The sequence below is a fragment of the Globicephala melas genome, chromosome 14, assembly GCF_963455315.2.
Source record: "Globicephala melas chromosome 14, mGloMel1.2, whole genome shotgun sequence".
NCBI classification, from domain to species: domain Eukaryota; kingdom Metazoa; phylum Chordata; class Mammalia; order Artiodactyla; family Delphinidae; genus Globicephala; species Globicephala melas.
The window spans coordinates 25673594-25688258 of record NC_083327.1 but is presented as its reverse complement, the minus strand read 5'-3'; the positions used below and the strand labels follow the sequence as shown (position 1 = coordinate 25688258).

At 41.1% G+C, this 14665-nt stretch overlaps 1 long non-coding RNA gene across 1 annotated transcript in view; it reads right to left on the bottom strand.

The window, feature by feature from the left end:
- Positions 1–685: 685 nt before the first annotated feature.
- Positions 686–14665, bottom strand: part of LOC132593346 (uncharacterized) — a 115400-nt gene continuing 101420 nt past the window's right edge. The window contains exons 3-4 of the long non-coding RNA XR_009558716.1: positions 1160–1294; positions 686–794 (exon numbers count right to left, since the gene is read on the bottom strand). This is a non-coding gene — a long non-coding RNA (uncharacterized lncRNA). The remainder of the gene's footprint in view (positions 795–1159; positions 1295–14665) is intronic.

The window sequence follows — 14665 nt, the reverse complement described above, 5'->3', positions numbered from 1 at the left end:
TATCTGTTAGTGTACATTCTCCAATTTTATACTTCTGTTTCAGATTTTATTTTTTAACCAGTTTATCAATTTCTCCTAAAAAATACCCTTAAGGATTCTGGTCGGAATTGCACTGAATCCTTAGATAAGCTCAGGAAAAATTGATGTAGTTACAATAACTAGCCTTCCAATTCAAAGCCAATATAGTCCCTTGATTTATTAGGCATTTTATCTTTGGTCTTAGTTCTGTCCCTCCAGCTCTGTGCAGTTTCAGAACTCAGGACATACACTGAGGGGGAGAGCAGCCATATCTGAGCTCCCTGAAACCTCCCATTCTGTTAACCCAGTCCTGTGTGACCCCCAAAATCTCTGCTGGCCACTCTGTCCCCCTAGTAGCAACACTATATGCAGGCTTACTTAGGGATCTCTGCTTTTGTCTCAAATCTACAACCAACAAATGCCTGCAAGGATGCTCAGGTCCTTAGCTCTCCTCCATAAATGTATCCCCTTGTTGGAATCTTATTCTTTTTAGTCTTTGTAGCTGCTGAAGTTCTCTGACGCCTTTAAGTAAATCATTTTATAACTTTTCCAGGTTTTCTAAATTGTTTTGATCTGCATCGAAATGTAGTCACCTCAAGGCTTAACTAGGGAAATATCCACTTACATGTTCAGGTGGTAGGTGGCAGGACTCTGTTCTTTGCAAGCTGTTGGACTGAGAGCCTCAGTTTCTCACTGGTAGTTGGCCAGAGGGAACTCTCAGTTCCTTGAGTGTGGACATTTCCAAGGTGTCAACTTGCTTCATGAAACCATGCCAGCTGAGAAGGCAATAGAGAGAGTCTGCTATTAAGATGGAAGTCACAATCTTGTGTAACCAAAGTGACAGCCCAGCACTTATATTGTCTTCTGGTGGTTAGAATCTAGCTACAAGGTTTGGCCTACACTCAACGAAAGGGGATTACACAAGAACTGGAATGTGAAAAAGCTAACATGTGGAAGAACTGACCAAAAAATTCATATATAATTGGGACTTATGATCTAGTCATGTCCTGATCACTCTTGCAGAAGCAGCTCTCTGATCATATCACGACCCTGCCTAATAAATACAGCAAAGAACCTCTTGCCCACAACTACCCACAATCAGACCCCAGTCTTCATTTCCAACTTTTCTATTTTCTCTTACCACTCCTCACGAACTTCATGCTGTAGCCAGTGCTGTGAGCTCATTTCACAAGGTGCTTGCTCTGCACGTTTGTCGTGTTGCTCCCCCTGCCTGAAATAACGGATTCTTCTCTTGCCATAAAGTAAGGTTTTTAGCCTGGAAAAAAGAAGGGGAGGGGGAAGGCACATTATTTTTCTCTTCCCATATGTAAAGAGATAGCACCAAGTAAGCCAATGTATAGAAGACTGAAAGGGCAGGTTTTCAGGTATAATGGAGAATTGCTGAGAGCCATCAAGGCTGCCCAACAGTGAAATGAACTGCCTGAAAAACAGTGAGTTTTCCATTTTTTTATGTGTTCAAATGAAGGAAAAAAATCTGTCCATTATGGGGATAAAGGGATACCAGTGTTTAATGGGAGTTAAGACTTCTGAGGTACCTTCCAACTCTTAAGAGTCTATGAATCTGTGAATTTATATAAGGATAAAAAACATTGAAATAGATGTTTGTTTAATGAGTCAGTCATTGAGTGAATGAATACAATGACTGATATGAGACTCAAACGGGGTCCCAGTGTACTGCTGGCCTTAGAACTTTAGATCCTGCTGAGTTGTTTGTTGTCCTGCATGCAAGGATTGTGTGTCACAAAAACCAGGAGCCTTAAGTGAGACTCAACACTGACTCCCTAATGAGAAATAGACATGGGTGCAGGCCCATCTGGCCAGGCTGTTTCTGTCACATACATGATGTCATTCAAGACAAAAAAGCCAGACAATAGACAGTGAATTTGACTATTGCATAAATTTGGTGTTACTTGGTGTTAAGATGCAACATACTCTTGTATAGATGAGGGTGGACTTTCCTTTAAGATAAATGGGAAGAAGTTAATTCTGGCACCCATGGCAGTGGATTTTAGATTAGGGAAAGAAATTTGTTCTGGTCTTCCTGGAGCCTCAAGTAGATCTGACTCTAAGATGTAGGAAGGGAAGAATTGCCATGGTCTCTGGAAGTGGGTCAGGAGTAAGACAGAAAGCAAGCCAAGAGGAGGCTCTGTGATGGGTCTGGACCTGTGCAGTTGTTGAAAGTACTTTTTTTTTTTTTTTTTTTTACATACACCTAGTTTCCCAAATGTTTACTAAAATTTCATTACAATTTACAGTGTGGAGCCTATCGCCCGGCTGCGGAGTGTTGTAAAGTTAGGGCCAAGTCCCAGAAAAACAGAGTGGGGCCTACTGCAGCATATAGTGCAAGTGGGGCAGGACGTGCACAGTGGGCCCCTCCTCCGGAGACATGCAAGATGGAGCATTTGTTGGAAGAGTTTGTGAGACCCTCTCTCTGCCCAGAGCTCCAGGACCAATGCATCTTTCCACCACCTTAAACCACTGGTGAGTATCTCCTCAAATTACAGAAAGACACACTGTGGAGGAGCAGCTAGGTGGAGACAAGATGGTGGAGTAGAAGGACGTGAGCTCACCTCTTCTTAGGAAAATACCATAATAACAAACTAACGAACTGCTGAACAACCATCAACAACAACAAAAAATTGCTGGAACCTACCAAAAAAGACATCCAAAGACAAAGCAGAAGCCACAACGAAACTGTAGGAGGGGAGCAATCACAATAAAATCAAATCCAATACATGCCAGGTGGGCGACCCACAAACTGGAAAACAATTATGTCACAGAAGTTCTCCCACAGGAGTGAAAGTTCTGAGCCACGTGTCAGGCTCCCCAGCCTGGGTGTCCGGCAACAGGAGAAGGAACCTCCAGAGAATTTGGCTTTGAAAGCCAGCAGGGTTTGATCACAGGAATTCCACAGGACTGGGGAAAGAGAAATTCCACTCTTGGAGGGTGCACACAAGGGCTCGTGCTTACCAGGACTCAGGGAAAAAAGCAGTGACATCATAAGATCCTGGGCCAGACCTACCTGCTAATATTGGAGAGTTTCCTGAGGTGGGGGAGTGGTGCAGCTGTGGCTCACTGCAGGGACAAAGACACTGACGGTGGTAGTTCTGGGGAGTACTGACTGGTGTGAGCCCTCCTGGAGGCTGACATTTTCCCACCAAGACCAGATCCCACAAATAGCCTGTAGGCTCTAGTGCAGGGATGCCTCAGGCCAAACAACCAACAGGGTGAGAACACAACTCCACCTGTCAGCAGACAGGCTGCTTAAAGTCTTCCTGAGCACACAGCTGCCTGCTAAACACACCCCTTGACATAAGTCTGCCACGGGACAAGAGGGACAACACCCAGCTCCACCCACCAGTGGGCAGGCACCCATCTGTCCCACCAGAAAGCCTGCACAAGCCCCTGGACCAACCTCATCCACCAGGGGGGCAGACAGCAGAAACATGGAGAACTACAATCTAGCCAAGGCAATGAGAAGAAAAATAAATAATAAATAAAAGGAATGCAAATTGGAAAAGAAGAAGTAAAACTGTCGCTGTTTGACATGATCCTATACGTAGAAAATCCTAAAGATGCTATCAGGAAACTACTAGAGCTCATTCATTAATTTGGTAAAGTTGTAAGAAATCTGTTGCATTTCTGTTGCATTTCTATACATTAGAAAATCTGTTGCATTTCTATACATTAACAATGAAAGAAACAATCTCACTGACCATTGCATCAAAAAGAATAAAATACCTAGGAATAAACCTACCGAGGGAGACAAAAGACCTGTACTCCAAAAACTATAAGACACTGATGAAAGAAATTGAAGGTGACACAAACAGATGGAGAGATATACCATGTTCTTGGATTGGAAGATTCAGTATCATTAAAATGACTATACTACCTAAAGCAATCTACAGATTCAGTGCAATCCCTATCAAATTACCAATGGCATTTTTCACAGAACTAGAACCAAAAATTTTTAAATTTGTATGGAGACACCAAAGACCCCGAATAGCCAAAGCAATCTTGAGAAAGAAAAACAGCTGGAGGCATCAGGCTCCCTGACTTCAGACTATACTACAAAGCTACAGTAATCAAGACAGTATGGCACTGGCACAAAAACAGAAAAATAGATCAATGGAAGAGGATAGAAATCCCAGAGATAAACCCACACACCTACGGTCAACTAATCTATGACAAAGGAGGCAAGAATATACAGTGGAGAAAAGACAGTCTCTTCAATAAGTGGTGCTAGGAAAACAGGACAGCTACATGTAAAAGAATGAAATTAGAACATTCTCTAACACCACACACAAAAATAAACTCAAAATGGATTAAAGACCTAAATGTAAGACCTGGTACTATAAAACTCTTAGAGAAAAACAGGCAGAAGTCTTTGACGTAAGTCACAGCAATATCTTTTGCGATCCGTCTCCTAGAGTAATCGAAATAAAAAATAAACAAATGGAACATAATTAAACTCAAAAGCTTTTGCACGGCAAAGGAAACCATAAACAAAATGAAAAGAAAACCCACAATAAAAGAGAAAATATTTGCGAACAATGCAACCGATAAGGGATTAACCTCCAAAATTTACAAACAGCTCATGCAGCTCAATATCAAAAAAGCAAACAACCCTATCAAAAAATGGGCAGGAGATCTAAATAGACATTTCTCCAAAGAAGACATACTGATGGCCAAGAGGTATATGAAAAGATGTACAACACTGCTAATTATTAGAGAAATGCAAATCAAAACTACAATGAGATATCACCTCATATCAGTCAGAATGGCCATCATTGAAAAGTCTACATGGGAGTTCCCTGATGGCCTAGTAGTTAGGATTCTGGACTTTCACTGCTGTGGCCTGGGTTAGATCCCTGGTCAGGGAACTGAGATCCCACCGGCAGGGCCAAAAAAAGTCTACAAACAATAAATCCTGGAGAGGATGTGGAGAAAAAGGAACCCTCCTATACTGTTGGTGGGAATATAAATTGGTAGAGCCATTATGAAGAACAGTATGGAGGTTCCTTAAAAAAACTAAAAATAGAGCTACCATGTGGTCCAGCAATTCCACTCCTGGGCATATATCCAGGGAAAACCAAGGTTCGAAAGGATACATGCATCCCAATGTCTATTACAGCACTGCTTACAATAGCCAGGACATGGAAGCAACGCAACGTCCAACAACACATGAATGGATAAAGAAGATGTGGTACATATATACAATAGAATATCACTCAGCCCTAAAAAAGAATGAAATAATGCCATTTGCAGCAACATGGACGGACCTGAAGATTATCATACTGAGAGATGTAAGTCAGAGAAAGACAAATATCATATATGACTTATATGTGCAATCAAAAAAAATGATATAGATGAGCCTATGTACAAAACAAACAGACTCACAGACTTAGAGAATAAACTTATGGTTACTAGTGGGGGAGCGTGTGTGGGGAGGGAGGGATAGATTGGGAGTTTGGGATTGACATATACACACTACTATACTTAAAATAGGTAACCAGCAATAGACCTACTGTACAGCACAGGGAACTCTGCTCAGTATTCTGTAATAAGCTGAATGGGAAAAGAATTTGAAAAAGAATAGGTATATGTATAACTGAATCACTTTGCTGTACACCTGAAACTAATACATTGTTAATCAATTGTACTTCAATATAAGATAAAATATTTTTTTTAAAAATGGAATCACAGGAAAAAAACCAATTTGCAATGTGAACTTTGCCTTTCATTTGGGAAGAAGTGAACACATTCTTGAGTGCCCCAGGCACAGTGGCAGGGACAGTCACCAGAGGAGTGGTGACCCTGGCGATCAACAGCAACAGAAACAGTCCAGTTTCTTCCACAATGCAGAAGGCCAGAGGGAAAATCCCTGACAAATTGCTTGAAAATTTTCTGAAGACATTTAGAGAGTGGCCATTTAGTAATAAGGTACTTCATCTGTAAAATGCGGCAATAATACTTGTCTCTGTTTCCCTCCAGAGAAGTTATGAAATGTAAAATAATTCACGTGATGTGTCTGAACACCTTGAAAAAAATACATACAAGTATATGATATCATGATTGCCTCCATAATAAAAAGAAAATATTAAAATAATATGTGCAGTTTCAACACCTGCAGTTGTATATGAAATATATAATTTTGTTTTCTGTCTAATCCACTGCATTAAAAAAATGTACCCCAATGGTCCCATTTTTAAAAATACATAAAATTTAGACAGGTACTTATTCTTTTATTCACCCCATTGTGCCTAGGTCTCACAGAACATATTTAAAATAATACACTACCATAAAGAGACCACTTCAGTACAAATCTCCATAGTGTGGGTTAGTAAAAATTACTTTTAAAGGCAAACATCTGGCACCTCATAAATATATATCACCTTCCATCAAGAGTTTCTCAAACTCTCTTCATATATATTACACTTATAAGCATTATTAATTCAGCATATTGTACATTGGTTTTAAAGTAGTCCCAAAGCAGAATCACATATGTAAAATATGGGCTGCCATACCTAGGCCCATGCAGCTCATAAAGAACATTAGCCATGATCCTAAATCCTTTGGATTTAATGTTTTCTGTTAGCTAATAGCGGTGGGTGATTTTTTTGAGCACAGATACAAGAAAATACTATAGTTAAGCTTAAAGGCAGCTATTCTTTTTTTTCCTCTCATGACATTTTAGCACATTATTCTAGGCTTACATTTAGCTTGTGTCAAAAAAAAATGTCTGAAATATTTTACTCTGGTTTATTTTTACATCTAAAAGAAATTTTCAGAGATGACTTGCCTTGACAAAGGCTGAATCTGAAACACCTAACTGGTATTTCTCCTTTTCTAGAGGATACTGTAAAAAAGAATATTCTGTAATGCCCTTTGGCAATTTTTCCTGTCATTAATGATCTTACTGGGAAGTTATCTGAAGTTGTACTTCAGTTTGTGTTTTTCCTGTACAAGTAAATGCCGATAATTCTTGCTGTGTCTTTAATAATGCTGCAGATAATACAATCAGGTTTATTGGTGTATTTTTGTAATGGTGCATATATTTAGTTCAGAAATCTTATTATTTTGCCAGTGATAACACTCACTCCTTTAGCTGTTCCTGAAATGTAAAGTTAGAGGCATTTTCTTGTATTTTCATATTTCTCTCAACCCCTTTAAGAAATGAATACCACAAAATGGGCACAAAGCTGAAAGTTGTGAAGGTCTGTGGCCTAACAGACTACACAGGCTGTTTACCTCACTCATCTCATATCCCTGGTATCTCGTCTAAAACTATTGATTTTCAGGCACTGTGTTAGGCAGTGGAGATACAACTACAAATATAACAATTTCTAACCACACAGAGCTTTCAACATAAAAGAGAGCAAAGAATAAGTAAAGAAATGGTTAAAAAACTTAAAATTGTTTAAGTGCTCTGAGGGAATAATATAGATGGTTATGCCTCAAAATTTTTAAAAAAAGGACCTTCTTTGGATGGGACAGAGATACTCTCTCTAAGCACCTTGTGTTAAGTGTATCATGCTGATTTCCTGAGTAAATAATGAATGGGATACATCTTTTTCTCTAAATCATATTAAAATGACTATCTAAACATACAATATATACAGAGAAAATCCTGTACCAGTATTAGAAAACATGGAAGAATAGCAGTCACACACCAGAAACTTTAAGAAAATTCTCTACATAAGGAGAACCTGCACAGACAACTGCTTGTCTGCATGCAGATGAACACCTTGCTTGGGAAATAAGTGAGGAGATCCCAAAAGAACTCACTAGCAGCAGCATGCAGAAGGACAAATGGGGTATTAGGACAGTAAGACAGCAATATGTGATCCCATCGGAAACTCAGTAAGTGCCCAGTTCGTGTCTGCCTCACATGTCTGATCCCGTGGCACTCGCTCATGGTGTATCCTTGGAAATACCCCTGCCAAATAATGGCTGCCATGATAAACACAAAAAGGTGGTCTCTGAATGGGGGGAGGCTCCCTGCTGCAAAGCCTATCCCATTGGTCTCTCTCTACAAACCTCTGGAAACAGAGCTCTAAACTGACAAATGATATATGGGAACTTTATTCTTCTCCCTTCATTTCAGCTTGAAAGACTCAGTCTCACAACCTCTGACAAGTCCCATTTCACACCAGAGCAGAACGACCCAAGAGAGTTCTCTGTAAGGAGAAGCTAGTATAGAAAAATCACTGGCTATACAAAATTCCATGGAAGTTCAAAAGAGAGTAACTCAGAAGAGCAGTCAGAAGAGTTAGGTTTTCTGACAAAATCCTAAACATTTTAAAGGTATGTGTACTCAGTGTCTCTTTATAGGAGTCAAGGCAGTAGTGCAGACAATGAAAGGGAAAATATGAACCAGATGAAACTACACAGAGAAGAACAATACAATCACTGAATTGAAAACCTCAGTGAAGCAGACATTAGCAGATTGAAAAGGCAGAAACTAATGATCAACACTAATTTTCACTATGAGCCAGTCTTCTCAGCACTGTGGATATAGAAATGAAGAAAACCAAGTCCCTCTCTTCACAGACTTCATGTTCCACTGGGGAGAGACAGCCAGAGACACAATGAGCAATTAAACTTCTGCTACATTGGAAGATGATACGTGTCATCAAAAATCTATAAAAAACGGAGAAAGGGAATAGGGAGCAAGGATGGCAGTGAGGTTGCAGTTAAAAATTCATGAGGTCAAGAAAGTCCTCCCTGAGAAGGTGACACTAGAAAGACTTGATACTGTAGAATAGACAGTGTGTGACTTCTTCCATCTTGACTTCTTAGATCACTCTCTAGGGATATCCAGCTGTCACGTCATGAGGACATTCAACCAGCCTGTGAAGAGGCTATCATGGAGAAGAAATGTTGCCCACCAATATCCAACACCAACTTGCCACACATGTGAGCAGGCTCTTTGGAACTGGGTCTCCCAGGCCCAGTAAATGCATAAATCCATGGGATGTATGCAGTCCCAGCCAACGTCTTGCTGCATCCCACGAGAAGGTGAGACAGAATTTCTCAGCCAACATGCCCCTGAATTTTGCACCCAAAGAATCTGTGAGAGCTAATATTTAAAATTTCAAATCACTAAGTTTTGGGATAATTTGCTAGGCAGCAGTAGATAATCAATACACATGCAGATATCTAGAGGAAGTGCATCCAGAAAGAACAGCAAGGGCCAGTCTCTGAGATAAGAACATGCCTGGCATGTTTGAGGAACAGTAAGGAGGCCAATGTAGCTGGAGCTGAGTAAGGGAAAAAAAAACAAAGAGAATTGGAGTTAAGTGAAGAAATAGGTGCCAGACGGTATAGAACTGAGTTAGCCGTGGAAAGAATTTTGATTTTCACCTTGAGAAAGACTGGGACAGACAAGGATTTTAAACTCAGAAGTAACATAATCTAAATTAGAGTTTGAAACATTCACTCTGGCTGAGGCTCAGAATACAGTGGGATGGGGGGCAGTGAACAAGTTTAGAAGTAAAGAGTTAAGAGGCTATTGCAATAATCCGGGCACAAATGATAGTGACGTGTACCAGACTGGTACCAGTGGAAGTGGAAGAAAGTGGAAAGATTCTGGATATATATCGAAGAGAAGTCAAGAATTAGACATAGGGTGAACAAAAAAGAATCAATGGTGACTCCTACATTTTTAGCCTTAACAAGTAGAGTAACAGAGTTAAATCTGAAAGGTATCATAAACGAATAGCTATAACATTTCTTGAGGCAACTAGAGGATGATGGAAATAACAAGCAGGTTAGAAAAGGATAAAATCACACTTCTACAAATAAAAATTTTAGTTTGAAATTAAGAATTTTTCTATAAAACAGATAAAGGTGAAGAGAATTAATGAGTAGGATAAAAAGGATGTTGCAAAATAATACAGACTATAGCACAGAAAGCTAGAGAGATAATCTGTCAGATAATATGAGAGATAAGTTATGAGATAAGGAGGGTATAATAATGTTTGACATAAATCCAAGGCTGCTAGTTCCATAATACCTAGACAGGTACTCGGAACACGGTAACTGTCAATAAATATTTACATATTTATTGAATTAATAATAATGCTAAAAAAAAGGTGTCAAGAGAAATTCCTATGGCAGCATAGGAATTTCTAGCTCTACCCCAACAAAAATATCAATTTGATTAACTATCTGCATTCAAAAATACCTTCATAAAAGTGAAGGATTCAAGGTGAGGGATTACAGCACATGGGTGAAGCACAAAAATGAGAAAAGATGGATTGAGAAGGGTAAGAAGCATATATTCACACTACCTCCATCATCCTTTCCCCAAGCCTGGGCAGCCCGGTGTGGAGATAGACACTCCCTGTGTGAGAAGGAGAGTGAAGTGAGCGCTTGACTTTACCGTGAACCCCAGAGGAGGCCTACCAAATTCCAGGCTGATCCCTGGGCCTTAGGTGGTCCCTGCATGCTCCCACAAACCCAGGCCCCTGACGTACCCTGGCACCTGCCAACTCCAGTGGCCTCAGTGGCTCCTGCAGCCCCAGGCAGCATATATGGCACGAGGCTCCACATAGGCTCCCAGCTCACCCTCGCTCCTGCCAGCTCCTAAGGACCTGGGCAGCTCCTGAGGCCCCAGGTGGCTCCCATGACACCAGGCAGTCAGTGGAACCCAACAATCCCAGGGTCCCAGCCCACCCCAGTGCCGACTGGCTCCAATGGCCCAGGGTGCCTCCTATGGCCCCAGGCTTTCGATAGGCTTCTGTGAACCTCAGCTCCGGCTCACCCCAGTGCCAGCTGGATCCCATGGACCTGGGCAACTTTCGTGGCATGAGGCTCCAGGTGGGCACGTGTGAATACAGGCTCCCAGCTAGGCCGTATGCCAGGCCAACTCCTGAGAACCCAGACTTTTGACCCACACCAGTGCCAGACCAGTACCCACAGACCTAGACTCTAGACCAGCTCTCACTGACCCAGGCTCATGGCACTAGGCTAGGCCCAGGTTAGTACCCGAGACCTCAGGTTATAGGCTGACTCTTGTAGCCCCAGGTTCCATGCTCATCCTACTGTGAGGATGACCTCAATAACTCCAGCTTCCAGATTGGGTTCCACCAAACCTGGCTGCCAGCTAATCCCAGTACTGGTTTGTTCCTGTGGAGTCGATATCTACATCTACAACTGCAGATCCAGGCACTGGACTGGTGCCCGTGTACCCAAGCACTAAGCTTGGCCATCTGCTGACCCAGGTACCAGCTGTGCCTGCCCAAGGACTCTAGCAGCAAGTCCACCCATGGACACCATCAGATGGCCCACCCAGAATCTCTGGACAAACTGACTCTGGAGGGCTATGCCTGCTGAAACCAGTCTATAAAGACTATAAGAGGTGCCTCTCAAATGCCCAGACATAAGCGCAAAGCCACAAGGATCATTTATAATGAAGGAAATAGGACGTTGCCAAAGGAAACTAATAAGCTTCAGTGATGAATCCTAAAGAAATAAAGATCTACAAATTGTCTGACAAAAACTAAAATACAGATCATTTGAAATCACACAGAGGAGAAAAAGATAAAAGAATGAAAAAGAGTGAATTATGGGCTATCATTAAAAGAAACAATCTAAGCATTACTGGAGTCTAAGAAGCAGAACTGAACAAGAAAGGAGCAGAAAGATTACTTAAAGAAATAATGGCCTTCAAGATGGCAGAGGAGTAAGGCATGGAAATCACCTTCCTCCCCACAAATACATCAAAAATACATCTACATGTGGAACAACTCCTACAGAACACCTGCTGAATGCTGGCAGAAGACCTCAGACTTCCCAAAAGTCGCCCTCAGGTGACCTACACGCAGAGGCAGGGCCAAATCCAAAGCTGAACCACAGGAGCTGTGCGAACAAAGAAGAGAAAGGGAAATCTCTCCCAGCAGCCTCAGGAGCAGCGGATTAAATCTCCACAATCAACTTGATGTACCCTGCATCTGTGGAATACCTGAATAAACAATGAACCATCCAAAATTGAGGCGGTAGATGTTGGAAGCAACTGTAGACTTGGGATTTGCTTTCTGCATCTAATTTGTTTCTGGTTTTATGTTGATATTAGTTTAGTATTTAGAGTTTATTATCATTGGTAGATTTGTTTGTTGATTTGGTTGCTCTCTTCCTTTTTTAATTTTTTATATATATACATTTTTCCTTTTTCTCTTTTTGTGAGTGTGTATGTGTATGCTTCTTTGTGAGATTCTGTCTGTATAGCTTTGCTTTTGCCATTGGTCCTAGGGTTCTGACTGTCCTTCTTTTTTTTTTCCCGGTATAGTTTTTAGCGCTTGTTATCACTGGTGGATTTCTTTTATGGTTTGGTTGTTGTCTTCTTTCTTTCTCTCTTTTTTTTAACTTTTTTATTTTTAATAATTTTTTTCTATTTTAATAACTTTATTTTTTTCCACCCTTCCTCCTTCCCTCCCTCTCCTCCTTCCTTCCTTTTCTCCCTTTTCTTCTGAGCCACGTGGCTGACAGGGTGTCTTGGTGCTCTGACTGGGTATCAGGCCTCAGCCTCTGAGGTGGGAGAGCCGAATTCAGGACATTGGTCCACCAGAGACTTCCTGGCGCCATGTAATATCAAACGGCAAAAGCTTTCCCAGACATCTCCATCTCAACGCTGAGACCCAGCTCCACTCAATGACCAGCAAGCTACAGTGCTGGATGCCCTATGCCACACAACTAGCAAGACAGAAACACAACGTCACCCATTAGCAGAAATGCTGCCTAAAATCATAATATGTTCACAGACACCTCAAAACACACCACTGGACATGGTCCTGCCCACCAGAAAGACAAGATCCAGCCTCATTCACCAGAACACAGGCACCAGATGACTCCACCAGGAAGCCTACACGACCCACTGAACCAACGCTACCCACTGGGGGCAGACACCCAAAACAATGGGAACTATGAATCTGCAGCCTGTGAAACAGAGACCCCAAACACAGTAAGTTAAGCAAAATGAGAAGACAGAGAAATACAGAGCAGATGAAGGAGCAAGGTAAAAACCCACCAGACCAAACAAATGAAAAGGCAATAGTCTACCTGAAAAAGAATTCAGAGTAATGATAGTAAAGATGATCCAAAATCTTGGAAATAGAATGGAGAAAATGCAAGAAATATTTAACAAGGACTTAGAAGAACGAAAGAGCAAACAGTGATGAACAACAGAATCAATTAAATTAAAAATTCTCTAGAAGAAATGAATAGCAGAATAACTGAGGCAGAAGAACGGATAAGTGACCTGGAAGATAAAAGAGTGGAAATAACTACCACAGAGCAGAATAAAGAAAAAAGAATGAAAAGAATTGAGGACAATCTCAGAGACCTCTCGGACAACATTAAATGCACCAATATTCCAATTATAGGGGTCCCAGAAGAGAAAAAAAAAGGGACTGAGAAAATACTTGAAGAGATTATAGTTGAAAACCTCCCTAATATGAGTAAGGAAATAGTCAATCAAGTCCAGGAAGGGCAGAGAGTCCCACACAGGATACATCCAAGGAGAAACACACCAAGACACATATTAATCAAATTATCAAAAATTACATACAAAGAAAAAATATTAAAACCAGCAAGGGAAAAACAACAAATACCACACAAGGGAATCACCATAAGGTTAACAGCTGATCTTTCAGCAAAAACTCTGAAAGTAGCAGGACATATTTAAAGTGATAAAAGGGAAAAGCCTACAACCAAGATTACTCTGCCCAGCAAGGATCTCCTTCAGAGTTGACAGAGAAATTAAAACCTTTACAGACAAGCAAAAGCTAAGAGAATTCAGCACCACCAAACCAGCTCTACAACAAATGCTAAAGGAACTTCTCTAGGCAGCAAACACAAGAGAAGGAAAAGACCTACAAAACAAACCCAAAACAATTAAGAAAATGGTAATAGGAACATACGTATCGATAACTACCTTAAATGTAAATGGATTAAATGCTCCAACCAAAAGACATACACTGGCTGAAAGGATACAAAAACAAGACCCGTACATATGCTGTCTACAAGAGACCCACTTCAGACCTAGGAACACATACAGACTGAAAGTGAGGGGATGGAATAAGATATTCCATGCAAATGGAAATCAAAAGAAAGCTGGAGGGGTTCCCTGGTGGCGCAATGGTTGAGGGTCCGCCTGCCGATGCGGGTGACATGGGTTCGTGCCCCAGTCTGGGAAGGTCCCGCATGCCGCGGAGCGGCTGGGCCCGTGAGCCATGGCTGCTGAGCCTGCGCGTCTGGAGCCTGTGCTCCGCAATGGGAGAGGCCGCAACAGTGAGATGCCTGCGTACCACAAAAAAAATAAATAAAAAAAATAAAAGCTGAAGTAGTGATTCTCATATCAGACAAAATAGACTTTAAAATAAAGACTATTACAAGAGGCAAAGAAGGACACTACATAATGATCAAGGGATCAGTCAAAGAAGAAGATATAACAGTTGTAAATATTTATGCACCCAACATAGGAGCACCTCAATACATAAGGAAAATGCTAACAGCCACAAAAGGGGAAATTGACAGTAACACAATAATAGTAGGGGACTTTAACACCCAACTTTTACAGATGGACAGATCATCCAAAGTGAAAATAAATAAGGAAACACAAGCT